At 33.8% G+C, this 20,095-nt stretch overlaps 3 non-coding genes across 3 annotated transcripts; 2 read left to right on the forward strand and 1 right to left on the reverse strand.

Annotated features, from left to right (window-relative positions):
* Positions 1 to 15,702: 15,702 nt before the first annotated feature.
* Trnas-gcu (transfer RNA serine (anticodon GCU)) lies at positions 15,703 to 15,784 on the reverse strand. Its single transcript has one exon. It is a non-coding gene; the product is annotated as a tRNA-Ser (tRNA).
* Positions 15,785 to 18,025: 2,241 nt separating this feature from the next.
* On the forward strand, positions 18,026 to 18,107 carry Trnas-gcu (transfer RNA serine (anticodon GCU)). Its single transcript has one exon. It is a non-coding gene; the product is annotated as a tRNA-Ser (tRNA).
* Positions 18,108 to 18,694: 587 nt separating this feature from the next.
* On the forward strand, positions 18,695 to 18,776 carry Trnas-gcu (transfer RNA serine (anticodon GCU)). Its single transcript has one exon. It is a non-coding gene; the product is annotated as a tRNA-Ser (tRNA).
* Positions 18,777 to 20,095: the final 1,319 nt, after the last annotated feature.

The following is a 20,095-nucleotide window of genomic DNA, read 5'->3' on the forward strand; positions in this document are numbered from 1 at the left end:
TATTATATTTTATTTTGAACAAGGAATTTATCTTTGTTACATCTATTGTTATATTGTCTGTAGAGTATAAGTTGTGTCTAAACCAGAAAAAAATTGTGGCTTTAAAGCCTTTTAAATATATAATAAAGACAATATAATACAAATTATTAAGTCACTAAAAACGTAAATTACTTTTTTCAGTACTTGATGTTTTCAGTAATAAAAATACTGGAAATTTTCAGTGGAAGAAGAAACCATGATGAGTGACTGCAATGGACTTATACCGTCATCATGTCGGCGGTATGACGTCAAAAAAATGTCCACGTAACGTCATAAAAAAATTTGTAGTCGCTCATAGATAAATCAACCGGATCAATAATCGTAAATTCAAATAAAACAGCAATATATTAGTTTTATTTGATACGTGATGGTGTAATGAAAAAACAATAACTATCAAATTACACTTTATTGACCTGTTACATTACTATAAACTAGAGCATATACTTCCTATCAGAAAGGCTTAACGATTATTGTAGATAAAATGGCGATTTATTGTGACAATATTCAAATTCGATCTGGGATTAACTCTTGAGACTAACACTCTTAATCTTGAGGTGTCCGGTGTTATTTATTACACTTATCAACGATCTGGAGCCGTTTTATTATAACAAGACCAATAAATACACCTCATTTTCCATTTAATATTTCACTTTCAAGTTCACCAACGCATTAATAATGATTGATCGAAGATAAACGACAAAAGTTAATCAACCAATCAAAAGCACGAAAAAAATTAAACATTATCCATTAATGAATTTTGTAACGCGCATAAAGTTTTAATGTTATTCATTAGCAACATTTTACGGTAACTTCGTTAATGAGAAAAACGGACTGTTTTCGAATAAGAGTTCCAAATGAAATTTTAAGGCACAAACATAAAGTTAATAGGTGCAATTAACGGGTTCGTTTTGGGGCCCTTCAGACGCAGCGGTCCCGAAACATAAATCGAAATTGATTTATTTCGAGGATATCGCAAAAAAATTGGTTCGGCGCCGGATTTTTGTTATTGCGGTTCCGTTTGGGGAACAATTGGGAAGTTAATTGTCCGAAAAATTTATTGTATTTTATACACACACATAAACTATTCAAGTAATTTAAGTAATTTAATACAAATAAATAAAGTAATATGTCTAAAAGTTGATTTTGATACACATATTTAATGGATAACTTTATACTTTCATGTAATGGAATAGGAGAAGAAAGTGAAATAGATGAAACTGTCAGAAGATGATACAACACGAGGTTGAAGTTTGGTGTTTAGAGAAAGTCTTAAGTTTAATTCATGTGTCTCTTTTATTATATGTTATGTTGTTAATGTACTTTGTAGAGAATATAAGTTATGAATTAGTTTAATATATTTATAATAAAGGTTATACGAATTTATTTAATTCAAAATATAATAGATATATGTTAATAAATGTATCTATTCCCATCTTATTACCTGTTAAATTCATTATATATTATTATTATATTAATGTTTATATGAGTAGGAAATTTATTTTAATCTAATCTAATATTATGTGGTAAAACGTAGATAATAATCAATGATTGACAACAATCGGTCGATAATTAGCTACATTAAACAATCATAAACACAATTTCCATAAAATCAATCCGGTTATTAACACATCAATTAACGTAGTATGGTAGAACACGGCAGGGGGATGCCCGGCTTGGGTCGGGGATCGTTATCTTCAAGTGCAGCATCGGTAAGCCAGTTATCTCGTCCCGATTAAAAATTATCAAAGAGAAAGCTGGCAAACTTCATCAACATTATTCGAAATAATGTCGTAATGAGATAGAAAAGCGAAATAGCTCGGAATAAGTCATTTTATGAAATTCATTCCGTCGTGTATTTTTGTTTTATCTTTCTCCCGCAGGTTGAGTTTAACTAATTGCTCCAAGTTTTATTTGTTTTCTTTATCTGTTATTGTTGTTCCATAAAGTTTTAATCTAAATTAGAATTTCTCGTCGCCTCGTACGGTTTTATGTAAATTACATTCGTTTTTATATCGCCGTGCCGGCGCTTGTATTCCGCCCGAACGGATCTGGAAATAATTGTTTTTAATTGTAATCGAGTTCGTAAACAAATGTAATTGAAAATTTACTTTTTTATAATTTAATTTAGGGATTATTTTTATTTGCGCCAACTTTAAATTTCACTTTGCGAATTGATGTTTCGTCAGGATTCGAAATGGAAACGGGGCCGGAGAGGTTTTTCTCATTAACGTCGGCCGCGTTCGACGTCCGTTGTTCCGTTCGATACCAAAGTCAATATTAAATAATACACACAATTGTTGTTTATTTTGATGAGACAAAAATGTAAAAATGTAACATACCGGGACGTGAAAACTGATTAAAGAGTGCTGCGGCAGTTTTATTGAATCGCATTTACATAAATCCGGTCTAGTCCAAAGCAACGGCGACGGAATTAATTTAGAAATAGACGTACAAAACTGAAATAATTTTTATTCATGGCGGATCCGCGTATTACCATTTTAAATGAATTTAAATGGAATCTTTTAAGTGCCTTCTTAAAGTTTAGCAGTTATTTTAGTTTTAACTTTTCGGCGAAGGTGACTGCAGAAACTCATATTCAAATCAACCATTAAGGAAAAATAGGTGAGCTGATATAATTGAGACAAAAATTTTCGTTAAATATTTATGAGCCTCGGCTTTTTGTCCTTCTTTATTTTTATTTCATTGCTAAATTTTCTTACGCCATTACCATAAATTTCAATACATTACTCCCCGGATTATCGATGGAACTTCTTTGGCTGCCTATTCATTTCAACCCCCCCAACTGAATGGACGAATTGAAAAACTATTAAACTAAGAAATATTTGGTAAAAAATGCACTTATTTAAGACGTAGAAGTGGAAAGTCCCGCAAGTTTTATTATGAGCAATAATTTAATTTCTTAAAGGGATAAAATAAATCGTTTTCGATTTCCCATTGAACAATTTCTATATAAAAGCAAGCTGCCGCAAAAGTCGGTGGCAATAATCCAAGCTATAAAACAAGTTAAACCTAGAAAACCATTAAAGGAATCAGCGATTATCTGTATCGATTTTGTGTCTAATCTTATATCGTTTGACCGGGGGTTGGTCGGTCGGTCGGTCGGTCGGTTCACTTGTCCACTGCACAGACTGTTCTCCTCTTCTGCGTTACGTTACCATTCGTTTTTCTTTAGCTGCGCCCCCGGATATTGTATATAACTTTATCTAGGGGTACGAAACGGAACGGTTCAGAAGCAATTAGTGTACACCACTGCCCACCGTCCGATGTGGGCAATATTAACCCAGATAACGACAAGACCAATGTTATTACTCTGCACAATTAATTTTACACGATTATTGCGCACGTTTTGTCTCCTTAATCCGCCGGTTTTAAATCCGAAAAAATTATTAATTTCATTTATAATTATCGACGTATGTTTATTTATAAATAATTAATGGTTTTATAGAAATTACAAAGCTTTGACTGGATTTATTCCTTTGTATCGGGGGAAAATTGTGTAATTGAAACATAATATGTTCAATTAATCCACTGCAAATTGAATTAAAAGAGCTTTGATGTATAATTTAAAATATCAACATTTATTTATATACAATTCCTTTTGTTTCATGTATTTTAATTCATTTATTTTTATGAAATGTTTAAAACAATATAAATAAAATTATATGGTGTACAAGCAAATTCATGTTGTGAGTAAATTTGAGGTTTTTAAAATTGAAGAAATGATCAACCTCCTCTTCAGAATTAAACTGGAGGAAACGTAAAAAAATGTTTGGACTGTATGGTGGATGAAGTACATCACCTTTTAATATTTTAAAACTCTATTTGTGCCTTTGAATTTGGTGTTTTCAGTCTTGGTACACATCTTTAATAGATATCTTTATGCTTTGATGTAATGGAAAAATGATGAAAAAGTCTTCAATATTTTTAATCTTGGCACACATCTTTAATAAATAACTGTATACTGTCATAAGAAAGAATAAGAAACAATTGATGTCTCTCCGTTTGTAATAACTTTGTGGTAATAATTGTAAACATACTAAAATAGTAATTTTATGAATATTGTGATGGGCATTTAAACAACAATATATGTATATATATATATATGTTTGTTTTTGCAGAAAAAGCGTAACATTAACGATGTGTTAAGTGCACTCATGAAAATCACAGTGAACATCTGCCGAACGATGAAAACGACCGATGCGACAAACTACCAGCAATAAACATGTTAAAATCAGCGCGACCGATAAAACGGCAAGTTCATTATAGTTTCTGGGTTCGTTCATATGCAAAACAGCGGCACCAGCAGTTGTTCCCCGAAAATAAACAACGGACGGCGTAACCCGCAAATCGTTCATCCCGTTCGGGATCGGCACTAGCGGACGTCAGATCCGGGTTGGATTTATCGTCCGTACAAATTGGCCACGAATATTATTTGCAAGGCGGTGTAAGGGGCCAAAGTGCACAACCTATTAGCAAATAATAAATCAACTCGGCTAATATCACGGTCTATTAATGCAAATTTATGCCGTTTCGATCGGTTAATAGGCCACTTCCTTTTTTTATTGTGTCCCCCTACTTGACACCCGTACAATTTATTTCTATCGACGGGATTTGTTACATACATTGTTTTGTTTATTACTTACATAGGTACTATTCCTAATTATCAAAAATTAACTAGAATTTTACCTTATTTGACAGGTAATACCTACATAATATTTAGTATAAATTTAGTTTGAATTAAATTATCCGTACTTACTTTCTAACATGTCCTCTGATCTTGAATTTCTCAACGAATATCGATCATTTTTAGACATACCGCTTTTAAGCCCAATTCCTGAGTCACCTAAACAACTCAGCCCGAAAAGAGACTTTGAGCAACTCAGTCCGAAAGGGGACTTTGAGCAACTCAGTCCGAAAAAAGACTTTAAGCAACCCGAATACCAGAAACAGATTAGGGAACCGTTGGAAGATATCACTGATAAATTTCCTCCCACCGTAAATTACAGTGAGCCAAAAAGGGCGCCCCCCTACGCCAGAAGAGGTCAATGCAGTTCCTACAAAGTAAGACGGGACTATGGAAAGAGAGACCTCCACAAGGTGGTCTCTCCAGTGAGGGACTTCCACAAGGCGGTCCCTCCAGTGAAACCTAACCTAGTCAAACCTGTAATTGATCTCAGTTATGAACTGGCTGACTTCTCCTCAATGTACGAGGAGTACCTTGAAGATGAAGCTGACAGGAGGAGGAGAAGTCGCCGTGTGTCCAGAACCAAATTGTACGACATGGTGGATCCCACTAACCGTGATCCACGTTTATTGAGGGAGACAAAAAGGGACTCTGTGTATCATGCCATACACATGTACATTGAGGGATATCAGGAACATAGGCCTGTGATGTACCTCAATAAGTGTAAGTTTGCAAAAATAAATAAAAAAAAATGAATGAATGAAAAATTTGTTTCGTTACCCACCATAAATAACAAAGAGTTACGGCGTCATTTAGATAAAATCGGTGTATCGATGTATTTTAACGTAGGGGTGTGTGAGTGTTTTACCGCCCCGGAGGCAAAGACCAAAATGATAATGTTCGCAGAATGATTGTTTCACGGTCGCAGATCAAAATCGACAATTTCGTCGTCGAAATCTCATTAACGTCGCCGGATTATTCGGCAACGGATGCCTTCAGGTGCGCCGACCAACTGAAGCATGCGATGAAATCCGATCTGAAAAACGGAACTGGTAATAACGTGATTATTTAGATGCGGTGCATCGTGGAACAAACACAGGTTCGAACCTCGTAATACATAATACATTAAAATGCAGAAACGTTGCATGGAAAATGTCACAGCAATAGCCATTTAATACGGGAACACACTCGATTTAAATATGCTGACAAGATGTGGAGCATAATAACAAACGTTTCCTGCGAATCCGTAGTTCATGCAAATGTATACACACATCAGAAAATCCCAAATGAAAAAAAGTGTTCCTGAGACATTCACATATGTATGACCATTGAAGCGGCGGATTTGTTTTGTGTAACGGCTAAAAAGAAACAAGAGGAAAGATATGGATAGCTTTTAGTCCGTTTTAAAAAACGAACGGAACACGTAAATGCAGTAGATTTATACCGGATTTTCTTTTCAACTGATTTTTAACCGCACCGTAATTTTTCATCCATTGACGCTGAAACATTTCAATAACCTTTCAGTGAAATTAATGAATGTAATTTTAACCATCAGGAAAAACTATCGACTTGCCACAGAAGATATTGTATTACGGGGCTAATTAATTTATTCTGTAAAAATTCGACGATCGTCGTTCACATCCTGCCCATCGGCTTCAGTCCACCAATAACTTTTAGTCACGCGTTCCACTCGAATCATCATAAATCACTTCTGCTACAGGTTTGAGGGCTATTAGTATTAATTACTGGACAATAACACTTGACATGCAACAGAATCTACAGTTGTCCCGAGGGAGAACCATGCACCAAAAACTAATTGACATCTTTATTATTCTACAACATCACTTTTAAAACATTTTCCTTTCCTAAAGTGAGTTGTTGACAAGTAGCTTGTACTAAAGTGTCTACTTTATTTAAATTAAAGATTGAAAGTTTAATAATTCAATGAGCCAATGCCAATCAACTGCTAATAAAACTTTAAATCTAGCTTTAAAACAAGTGCCAGGATTTATCAAATTGTCTCAGACATTCCTTCTTCAAAATGCCTCGATAAGCTAATCTAGTACAGCACTTTGATTACCAAAAAGAAAACCTCAAATTCCAGTTGATACAGCCCAATTTTAACCCCCTACATTGGAATATCAAAGGGACTCTTACTTCAAGATGTTTTGACCAGAAACTCTACAAGTAAAATACTTAAATGATTCAGTCATTTCATAATTATTCAAAAAACTTCAGTCCGGCAATAACCTTCTACAAATTTGAGAGCTATTAATATTAATTACTGGACAATAGAATCTACAGTTGTCCCGAGAGAGAACCGTCCACCAAAAACTAATTAACGTTTCAAAAAATACCAGTTAATGAACTGCAAAGCGTCAATAACAAATTGACTGAAATGTACAGCCGGGAACAATGTGCAGGATCGCGACGGTACAATTAATTTCCTTCGGATTTGCTGATTCTATTAAAGGAAGTTGTAAATGCAGTGGCCGTTTTTAACGAGTACGTCTTACGTTCCGGTTGTCACATGTAACAATCTAATCTGGTTTGCAGTTAATATTGATTTGAGTCGTTTGAGCGATCCGGACAAACTTCCAGGACGGCTTAGCCCGGATTTGTACAAATCGGCCAGTTAGACGGATCCGATGGTTACAATGTAGCCCGAGTGCCTTGACAATTGCCCGCAAGTGACGGGACGGGACAAAAACCGACGTCGGACACCCAATTCCCGGGATAATTGTGACGTACGGAAATTGGCCGCTGCAAAACGTTATGTTATGATTGTTCCACTTTTCTCTTCGTCCCGGTTTTTATGCGGTCGTTCGTTCGGCTTTATGCTGATGGTTTTCTCGTTCTTGAGGAGCACAATTGTTCAACACTTAAATTGAATTCAATCTGTTCCATTATTACATGCCCAAAAGAATTATTTGCTTCCATTTGCTAAAAATATCGAGTATTTATACAACGTTTATTTAAAATAGGAGAAAAAAATTATTTAGATTTTCTTCACGTCTATTCTAACGATTCCCAAAAATTGAGGACCTATTTTTACTATTACTGTATACAATATTCATATATTTAGTTAATTTATAGTACAAATTTGCTGGTTTAAATCACAGCAAGTGGAATAGTTTGAAAACTGTTGCAAATGAGGCACCAAACAAAGGAAATGCAACCAAATAATAATCCCTGTAATGTAATACTAAGTACATAAATTGTTAAACTAAACTGAAACACTAAAATATCAAAATACAAAATTTCCATTTGTAATATTTCCCAATACATCTGAATTAATGACGGATCATGTAACTGAAAACGCCAATCAAAACGGAATCGCCGGATAATTCGCAATAATTTGCAGTATTTAAATTACAAATAATAACACTCTAATTTCGACATCATCAAATCGTTCTTCTGTGCACCGATCGATTGATAGTTTAATTCATTGCGCCCATTTGGACGGCTTACAAAGTGTCAAACATGGGTTTAATGTGTTTGACAGAGGGCCATTATTAGTAAATTTACCAAACTACTGTGTTTTATAAACGTTTGTCTTTATTATTCTACAGAATCACTTTTAAAACATGAAATTATTAATTAAATGTGCAATAAAATTCCTTCTTAAATTATTAATTAAACATTTTTCTCTTTAGTTTCCTTTGTAAAGTGAGTAAATATGTTGGCAAGTGGTGTGTACTAAAATGTCTGTTTTATTTAGTAATTTATATAAATTAGAAGATTGAAAGCTTATTAATTCAATGAACTAAACTACTCACAATCAAATAACTATTTTGTATATCTGCTAATAAAAGTAACCTAGCTTTAAAACATAGGATGAGATAAATAAATTGAAACCTGAAAGAGACACCCGTTCATATCCCTCTAAAAGGAATAGAAAATAGTGACAGGATTTATCAATTTCTTGTTAAGTTGTCTCAGGAATTCCTTCTTCAAAAGGCCCTTGATTGGCTAAAACAGCTTATAATTGCTTATAATTAGTAGAAATATTTATGGATATTAGAATTAGAAAAATAAATTGAAATTTGAAAGAGGAACACCTTCAAATCCCATCGAAGAAATGTCTCCACCAGGAACTCTAGTACAGTACTTATAAATTTCAGTTCTTTTATGAGTATGATTAAGCCTCAAATTCGATTCGATTAACCAAAACAGCCTATAATCACCTCTAATTGTAAATACCCTCGTACCACATACATCTTCCGAATCGTACCGTATAATATCGGCCCCAAAGAGAGGCAGGCATAAATTATCGATACGCATCCGATCCTATCGGCTCGCCGGTGATTTAAATATCGGTAATCACGTGATTATTGATGTTAAAGGAAATATGTCGGCACCTTTTCGTGGGGCGACCCGGGATGCGCCTTAATTACCCCGCCCGCCCCGATTCTATTAAAGCGAGACTCGCATTTTAAACCTAGGGGGGGACCTTCGTTAAGCTACCTGCCAAAACTTCAAAGAGATCTTGATTTTTTATCGCTTCCACCGGGTCGATCTTATCGTAATTGATTTCGGAGTGCGTGTTTGCGGAGTGAGTCTGCATTGTCCGGGGGTTTATCTTAATTGATGCATCGTTGTCTGGGTCAATCAGGTGCTACTGTAGCGGCTCCTTGCTTCTTCGGTCTAGTGGCTATTAAAAATTACAAGCCCCTTTATTCCCCAACAAAAAGCAACAACACGTATGTGTTTAATGTATGTAACGGTGGATAACATAACAACAGAGTGTTGCACCGTAGTGTAACACTAAAGAACGAGAAAAGCGGATATTCTAAAAAGCTGCTGAATGTTAAAACGCGTTGTTTACAAATGCCATCATTAAAGCTACACTTCTTGAATGCATTTTATAAGAACATAAAGCCGTAGTGTTCCAGTCGTAACGGCGAAATTAAAGTAAAATATTCCTGTGACATGAGAGCCGAACAAAAACCAGATCATTATGCATTTTCCTCCTGTTTGCGCCTCGAGTACGTTCCCAACTTTTTTTTTTTTTTAATCGAGGTATTAATCTTTTCTTTTATGTGCCAAATTCGACTTCAATAAATCCTTTAATTCAGCCCCTGCGTCTTATTTTGTTTGTTCTGTAATTGTAATTCGAAGTGGAATGGAAATGGGAGCTTTAAAGATGAAAAGCACAAATGGATGACGCTACATTAATTAGCTTTTTATGTGTGTTTCGACAAACGGAGTTAAACCCTCCAGGAAAGTTTATTATGTTTTATTATGCAGATTAGTTTTCTATCATCACACATTTTGTTCCACCATTCAATTGATCCCCTCGATGACATGAAACTTAAAATGTTTCTTTATTGTATAAAATTTAGTTCGTAAAATTTTAAAACTTTGCAGTACGTGACGTGGAAGCACAACAAACAGATCTTCCTGTTTTGTGTCTAGTTTGTTTGAAAGTTTTTATCAAGGTAGTAATCTGTTATAATTTGTTTTAAAATTAAACAAAGTAAAACGAGCTTTTATGACATTGTACACTTAAAGGAGCCTTTGATGCAACGCACAACGTTGTATGTCCTAAAAGGAAATACAATTCTCTGGAACTACAAAATGTTTTTCAACAAGTAAAACGAAAAGAAAAACACTCCTTTAAAATGTTGGTTATGTTTTTAATTAGATGCCAACCAACCAACTATAAAACATGTTTAATTGTATACTGAGCTTTCTTTCTGTTAGAATAGTTTAGTAAAAGTTTCCCAATACAGTCAAAGTAACAATATTTGTTTAATTTACAAATGTAAACAATATAAGAAACTTTTTCCATGTGTTCCCCCAATTTTGTCGTCTTATTTTCTATCCCACTGAATATTTTTTAGAACAAGTAAGCTTTTTATATTCTTTGAACAATTTAGAAAAAAAAAGGTGCTCTTGATTAATTTTGATTAACATAGCCGTTCCTGAGATATTTCAGCTTTAATTTTTATTCACCATTTAAAAATTCAAATATCAAAGTATCTAATTAATTACTTCACTAAGTATTTACATTCAATTGATTGATAATTTCGACGTCTGAAGTGTTCACACACTTGATAATATTAGAAGTATCTGTCCAAATATTTAAGTGTTATGTTATTAAAAACAAAAAAGTAATTTTTCATCCGAAACAATAATTAATATGGAGGAATTTGTCAATAAATCATCACAATGATCGTTCTCTCACCTCCCTATCTGAAATTAATGATCCAATTTATTTGCCTTCGATAAGATATCAAATTTAAATGTGGTCTTACATCTTACTCAACTATTTTTTTGACGTCATTAATTAAGACGAATACGCCACAAAATCGTGGGAATAATCTATATTAATTTTAAAACTTACACATTTCGTATTATCTCGCGGGGCATTAAACCTGATTAAATAAGAATCGGATAGTCCCGGCTCCGCGGAATAATTTTAATTCATGGTTCATTAAGGTGGGGGTTTTTTATTCGAATAATTTCTTTGAAGTACTCGGGCTCCGCATTTGCATACATGATTGTTCTCCGTGTCTTATCTAGATTTCCGTGGCTGCGGTTATTGCTTTTTATTTATGAATATCGATTATCAGATATACCTTGTAATTTATACGAATGCGCGTCTTAATTTTCATCTGTCATCGGCTCAATTATTCAAATTCACTCGATTATTATCATCATGGGTGACTTGCGGAGGGTGTGATAATAATCTGAGGCTGCAAATATTCGATTTAAGTGCGGGAATGGCGAAACGTTCCTTTGATTCGGTGTATAAATATTGAAAGAAATAATTATGAGACGCACAAGAACATAATTAAGCTTACTTTAGTAGAATTTAGTTGAAAAACTTTGAACTTTTCCTCTTTGGAGTCGTCTATTAAATTAATTCATTATTGCCAGGCTTTTAAGCTGATGCAACAATAGACCTTGACAAACTAGGAAAGAAATAAGAAAATCAACATTGTTGTGCATCTATGTCACGTCTCATAACAAAATAAAGTTTTATGTTCAACAAATGCAGTTTTAAATCCGTTAGAATCCTAAGCGGAGACGTAAACATTTTACGAGCGATTATTTTGGAATTAACAATTGTTTGATTGAAGCCAAGCAGTAGTTTTATTGGGGGAATTGATGTAAAAATTACATCTTAAAATTACGGAGGAAGGAGGATTATTTTCGCATGACATTGGGGTTTCCAAGTGCAATTAGTTTTCTCATGGCTCGACGAATTGGAGTCGATTGCGTGCCTCGACTCCGGACGATAATTCGAGAAAATCTGTAAAACAAGAATTAAATTATACGGTATATATTTCGTTAAATACAAATATATAAACTAAATAAGTGGTCAAGAATCGCAATTACTGAAATTGCCGCTAGTTTAAGGAAATTTACTAGATTAAGCACATATTATGGACTGGTTTATTTAGGTCAGGACATTTAAAATGAATATTGCACGTACACAAATAAAGCAAAAATTTTTAAACAACACGAATACATAAAATTGTTGGCTGAGTTAAGTAGAAAATCATGTACAGGTGTATTTTTAGTATTACAAAGAGGTATAAATTGAACCACCCTATTAGTCTTCATCAAGTAATTATTAATTTAACTCTAGAAGTAATTATGGGACAATTTTTGGGAAATATAAGTAATTATGTTAATACACTTAAGTTTTTATTAAAAAGACAAAGACTTTTGGGACACAGAACACACAACACTACAGAAATAAAGAAAATATTAAATAATAATATGTTAAGTTTTGAGACGTTTCCATTGGTCATATTTTACATAGTTTGAGACAATGTAATTTCCAAATGACTATTAAAAGATTGCGACCGTAGCCGTCATATAAAACAAACTTCATTTTTAACCCCTTAGATGCATAATTTGATACAGCACACTGGAAATATTGTAACGAAAGAGGTGTTTAAAGAATATAAAATTTTATGGCCGTTTTCTGTGAACGGTTGCAGAGGAAGTAATTTAGTCCTATAAAAGCACACGCAACTTTTCTGAAAGGCCTAAAAGGCCACTCGCCGTGTTTAATCATCCGAAATGACCAGATTATTATTTAATGAATTTGTTAAATGAACACCTGAAACTTTAACACCAACTTGACATGAATTCTGTTTAGACAAAAAAAAAACGATTCAATATGGAAAGTGCGTCTTTAAACACGTTTTAATTTGTGAAGTGCTCCGGAATAAATACCGGCAGTGTGTGAGAGGGAGACGCCCCCGTTCCTCCTGAAAATAAACAATTTGGTCCGGAAAATTAAATTGAAGAGGTGGGTGGGGAAAAAATGATGGAAAACTATTCGGGAACGGTCGTAATGGATTGTTTTTGTCTTCATCCATGGAATAAGATCACGATGATGCTGTGTGGACCCCACGCGTTTAGGAGTTTTTCAGCATTCAGCCAAGTGCACCAACACCTGCTTTACGAGAATGCAGCTACAACAAAAAAAACGTTTGGATTTAATGATATCATTCATATGCGGCGGTGGATTTATGCTTTCACAACTTGCCCAGCACAAATGCCAGACAATAAATCACGTTAATATACTTGTAATTAATTAAATAATATGAATATTGAATTAGTTTGAATTTATTTCATTTAAGGAACAATGCGACAGAACAATTTAATTATTGTGACTCGCAGATAAATTTCTGTCGGCAATTTAGTTAACTAACTGGTTGGTGTTAATTTAATATTGCTAAATGGCAATTATATCGTTAAGACCCAAAGAAATATTTTATGTATGCAAATTACAGTAAGAAGAAAATATAACCATTTTAAGTACACCTCTCCCTTTTAGGTGTTATAATAATAATAAATTGTAAATGAGCATTAGTGGAGAACACAGCAGAAAATTCAACCAGATTAATAGCAAAACATATATATATAACGCAACAGGATGTACACACACACACACACACACACACACACACAGACTCAGAGAGATGCGTACCTCCATTTAGCCCGAGTACCACAAGTACCATCGGGCCGCAACTTGTAATTTCTGTATCAAACCGTCAGATTGAGCCTGATAAAAAATTACACATTATAGCTGGCAGCAATCGAAACCTACCATTGCTGTTAATTAATTTCGTTTGATCCGCCATTGTCTTGCGTTAGGAATTCCGCCGGGGCATGCCATATGATACTTTATTTATTTATTTTTATCCGGCCCGCACGGCCACACATCCTTCATTTTTGTTTTTTTTTTTTTTCGCCTGTTTGCCCCACTGGAAGCGGTTCAAGTAAATCGCCTTGTTGAATGCGATAACTTCGATTAAACGTCCCGGGGTCTCAGTCAATGGAACGGTAAGACCTAGTAATTAGTACCCTTTGAACTATTAATGCCTAACAAAACGGGGACCCCCTGAAAACTCGTTGATTAATGCCTCAGATCCCTTCATAAACAAATATGGCCAGGAAAACGTGCCGTTATGTCGACCGGAGATTTATCACATCCATTCACCTGAACCATCCCCGGATTAGATCAAGATCAACTCGACAATTACTTCGAGGAGCTCAGATGTGCTTATCAAGGAGTCACGATCGGATCAATTGATTTTTCTTGACACTAGTTTGCCTGACACGGATTTAATTGTAGGTGTAAGATTGAAATTCATCACTTGGATTGTCCATTGTCGATTGGAAAAAAATGCTACAACGCCAATAACAAAGTGCCTTTGCGTTCTAATTGTCCGGGGACTTTTATTGCACGTTCGGTCGTAAAGAAATCGCATTTAATTACTCGATCCCGGACGAAAGTTGACAAAAAAAATTTAATTCCAGAAATTGAAATACGCCGAATAAATAGGAAAAGGATTGTATGAAGGCGTTTAGGCAATATCTCTCAAAGTGCAATTAAAAATAAAAAAGGGATTTTGTCTTTTTGACTTTATTTGAATGGAAGTTTCTTTTGACAACAACGTTGTTAAACGAAATTTTATAAATTTCAAGATGATTAATGCTGTAATAGGGTGAATAAATGTAGACAATTATTTAGTCTTTTCTGTAAGTTTAATTATTATTTCATGTCATTCATAAAAATGAATATATTTATTTATTTGAATTGATTATATAATCAGTTTGTTAAAAGTTTTTATTGAAAATATTTTTTAATAAATTTGTAAGACAAAAAAAATTGGTATTCTTCTGAAATACATATTTTCAGAATGAGTTTTGTAAATTTAATGTGACTTGTATTGTACAAATAGACATAAAATGAGGAAAAATTGAAGAAAGATGGACTCTTTTCTAATACAAATATACAGAATCAAGTTTAATTAGTTTAATATCATGTCGGTAAAGAAATTAGACTTCAAAAGAAAAAAAATTGAAGATAATAAGAAGTTTGTTTGTTTTTGATATTTTCTTCTAATACAAATATTCAGAATCAAATTCTATTAGTTTATTATTATGTCGAAAAAGAAAATAGACTTGAGAAGAAGAAACGTTGAAAAAAAAAGAAAAAAATTTGTTTGTTTTTGGTACTCTCTTCTAAGACAAGTTTAATTAGTTTAATATTATGTCTTTAGCAAGATAAAACATAAGAAGAAGAAAAATTGAAAAAAAAAACAGAAGAAATTTGTTACGTTTTGGTACTTCCTTTCAATGCGAATATTTAGAATCCGATTTTATTAGTTTAATATCATGTCGGTAGTTAGATAAGCAATAAAAAGAAGAAAAAATGAAGAAAAATGAAAGAAATTTGTTGATTTTTCATATTCTCTTCCAATTCAAATATTCAGAATTAGATTCTATCAGTTTAGTTTGTATCTACAGCGAAGTAAAACACGAGAAGAAGAATAATTGAAGAAAAAAAGAAGAAATTTGTTTGTTTTTGGTTCACTATATCAATATAAATATTTAGAATTAAGTTATATTCTTTCAGTACAAATTTTCAGTATATTCATGTCAATATTATATTATGAAGTAAAAAAAAATAAAAAATTAAAGTACGACGAGGATGGGATTCGAACCCACGCGGGCAGAGCCCATTGGATTAGCAGTCCAACGCCTTAACCACTCGGCCACCTCGTCATGTCTTAAAAAAAAATTATTGTCCATATTTAAACAACATTATTATTAATTTATGATAATAAAAAGATAACTTATCATGTTGATACTACCTTACACCATAAATAATGCAAGTTTGTAACTGACAACGGAACGTAGGTTCACAATGCACAATTCCGTTTGGAAAACGACAAAATGAATTAGTTGTTTCGCGGTCATAAAACAACTTCGGTGATTTAGAAACGGCATAATTGGGGGTATTAATCACCGAGGTTAAGCATGAAGGTGCGCATTTCGCATAATAAATCCGTAAACGTCCGTATTTAATAAATCACCGGTGCAGGGGCAAAAAGATCCACCGGTCCGTGAGTTTCGGGTAGTCCGTGACAAAAGCGGGCCAGTTTTTCTGGCCGTGCGTTTGTCGCAATGCACTCGCGAAATGTGTATGGCGCAACGGATGGAACGAAGGGGGTGGCTGATGTCGGGGCAGTTGCGTGGTTGGGAGCCGTAAGCGGCATTCGCATGTTGCCATGCTTTGTGTATCTTATTAAAGCCGCTTTGACACTTTAATAATAGTCATTTTAAAACTTATCGCCGTCATGTTGTGAACAATGAAATGGAATAACTTCGAGGGGCGGCTGAGTGTTTATGGACCCGATATTGATTCCATGACAAATTTTGACACCTTCATATTCCACCTTCCTATGTTGGAAACATTGAAAATATGCCAATTGAGGAGTCGCCACACTACATTCATTTGTATGTTGTATGTAATACACGTTAATATTAGTTATAGATAAAGCAGTGATAACTATATAATAACCATAGATAAGTTGGTAAAAGTCCAAGCAGACATTTTTCTTAAGTAATCTTTACGAATGCGCCCGCATTCATTAAATGATAACATCTGTTTCAGTGTAAACTGGTAACGATAATCAATTAAAGCCGCATTCTCTATTCGCATCGATCAATTAAATTAGTTCGATGAAAAAGTCTGATGCGAACTAGTTATGTTTAAGTATTGATCCAAAGAAATCCTTTGATTCCATCCAACCTTTTAAAATGGCCATTAAATCAACATTAAGACAAATTCCAATATAATGTTTCCGATTGATCCTTAAGTACTGTTTTCAGCGGATGCAAAGCAGAACTGAGCGTTGCTTAATTATTGTTATTAAGATTTATACGAGGTGTTCCACAAGTTCAGTCTCAACCATAAAATATTTTATAATTTTAATGCCTCTAATGAAGCCAGCAAATTATACGAATATACTTTCATTAACAAGAAACTTGACATTTCCAGCAATACATAAATTAACATTCGAAGAATATCATTAAAACTCATGGAATTGTGTAGTGTGACAGTTGGTCTTCAGATTGTATTGAAATTAATACGTTTCTTCACCAATAATATTCTGTAATAGTCCTTCTAGTTTGAATTAACAACAAAAATTTGACCCTTATTATCATGTACAGACAATAGACTATAGAAAATTAATTTTATTAGTCTAATTCATGTTTAAAAATAAAATATTTCACAAGCCCCTTGTATAAACTCAATACTACATTGATTTTTAAGTATAAGCTGCACTAAACGGATGTAAAACAGACTCGAACGTTCCTTAATGAATATTATAACAATTATGGATTACATATAGTTTGACCTTCGTTTCGAATTCTTCGGCGCTCTTAACTTTTTTCCGCAACGAACAAATTGATCCAAAAGGAAATGGTAAATTGAGTCGAACTGATATATTAATCATCAAAGAGCAAATTGGCCTTTGAAAAAAAAAGGGAAAACGTTCGGACGATCTTGCTGCGTCGAGATGTTATCTGAAACGTTCGGCATTTACTGTAATTATAACTGGAAAAAATTGGCGGGTTGTGTTATGATAAATAAAATAAATTTCGCTCCGTTGCTGACTGATTTATGCCGTTTGGAGCGTCTTGAAATATGGGTTTTTTACGTAATTGGCTGATTTAAAATTTAAATGGCGCAATTTGCATACAGAAAATTGAATTTTAGTGTGTCGAATAATAATAAAAAAGTATCAATGTAAATAATTTGGTAAAATTATAGTCATAAATATTAATTGGTGCATATTTTTGAAGTTATGTCCACAGAGCCATAAATTTTAAGTTGAATAAACATCATTAAATAGGAACGAAGAACAGTTAAACAAATATTTAACTATTTATTAGTGAATTTTTAATTTAAAACGTAATGAATCATAAAATTTGGTAATAATACAATAGTGTACAAGAGACGAGGTGGCCGAGTGGTTAAGGCGTTGGACTGCTAATCCAATGGGCTCTGCCCGCGTGGGTTCGAATCCCATCCTCGTCGGTTGCTTTTTTACTTTATTAGTCTGATTTATTTATGTATATAATTAATTAAATAATGATTTCAATTTTTGTGTAACTAAAATTCATTTTTCATCTGACTTTTGTGACTTTTCCGTCGCCTCTAGTGTCAACCATAAAACTCCGGCTCCATAAATATTTATGTTAGTCATTAAAGTTGATTTTAAATAATATAACAGACTGGACGGCAATTTCGAAATATTCTCTTTATGGCGGTACCTGTAAGTACCCACCATAGTAATTTGTCGTTTGTCCGAGGAAATCGCGAAACAAATGACCGCGTATAAAGAGTTACACGACGCAAAAATAAATATTGCAGGACTGCATGCAACGATCATTAAATTTTGTTCTAATGGAGAAATAAAACAAAAATTGGCGAATTGCTGGTACTAAATTAAACTTTGCAACCTTGGCTTTTATTGTGCGTTTAAATTATGTGACTGTTCAATTTAACAACCTTTAAAATGTACGAACAAACACTAAACATTTTGTAATGCAACTAAATGATATTTCGGTGCAAAATCTAAAAATAAATCACGTTCGAAAATGGCAAATTTATTTTTATCACAGGACGAGGTGGCCGAGTGGTTAAGGCGTTGGACTGCTAATCCAATGGGCTCTGCCCGCGTGGGTTCGAATCCCATCCTCGTCGTCCATTATTTTTGCCTTACGTGAAGATTCTGACTTCTTCAGGGACAAATTTCTTCATTTTTTCTTCAATCTCTTTATCTTTATCTAATAAAACTTGATTTTGAATATTTATATAAGAAAAGAGTACCAAGAACAAACAAATTTTTTCCTTTTTTCTTCAGTTTTTCTTCTTCTTAAGATTAATCCCTTTATCAACAGGATATTAAACTAATAGAACTTGATTTTGAATATTTGTATTAGAAGAAAGAAAGAAATTTTTCTTCATTTTGACTTCTTCTTATGTGAAACTACTCTTCTATCAAAGACAATTAACTTGAAACACCCTTTATTTAAGCTTTTATTTGTCTAAAAATTTGTATTCACATTAAATTCTTATTCAATCAGTGAAACAAGTAAGAAAAACAAAAAATTTAGGAGCATCACCTGCTCCAATAACGAAACCAATCAATTAATTATAGTGGCAATCCTCCACCTCCAATCATAATTGGACCGAGCCGGCAATAAAATGTAGATGATTTCGTAAATTCGAATGTAAATTCGCAGCGACGAGACCGTGTAAATTTGAGCGGGGGAGTTTTCGAGTGGCGAAATGTGTGATCGTTGAACCGCAATCATCATTACCGGGTCCGCGCCGCGGGACATTTGTGACGTGCCAGAGGCTGCGACACAACAGATTTTTATTTTCGCGTCTCGTCATACCGTGAGTAATGAACAGGTGCGGAAAAAAGGATTAGCGCCGTCGAAATTGATACAGCGTTTATTATTTAATTAGCTTTATTACGCCGCCGCGGTCGCCATTTTACACATTAACTAGTCAGTAGCTGGGCCCCGTTTTATTTTTTAGTTTTTACTTGTTCTTTTTGGTCGCTGCGTTGTGGGAACATCAATTTGCGGCGCTTAAGTGTACTGGAATTTAATATTAACAGCGTCCACCACCTATTTTAGTCCTGTTATGGTAAAGATTCAGAGGGAAAAAAGGGTAACAAAGTAATCAAAAGTGTGTGGAAAGTCAATAAAAACTAATTACCGACTAACTACTCCAACTCTCATTAGTTCAAATGAAAATTTTAGTCGTAAAAGGAACAGTGCTGGCACTCATGTAATCCTGTTGTGTTAATCAACAGACGAATTTGCACCGTTTATTTTTCCTAAAGTTTTCCATAATGAGGTTTTTTCTATATTAATCTCGCTCACTTTTCCACATTAAAATAAAAGTTTACCTAACCGTTCTCGGAATTAAAGCACACGACCAGAAAACACGAAAATTTACTTAAAGTCAAAGTAGATAAAAGTTAATCTGAATTATAATCAGCAGATTTT

Source organism: Aethina tumida, chromosome 2 (assembly GCF_024364675.1).
Source record: "Aethina tumida isolate Nest 87 chromosome 2, icAetTumi1.1, whole genome shotgun sequence".
Lineage (NCBI taxonomy): Eukaryota > Metazoa > Arthropoda > Insecta > Coleoptera > Nitidulidae > Aethina > Aethina tumida.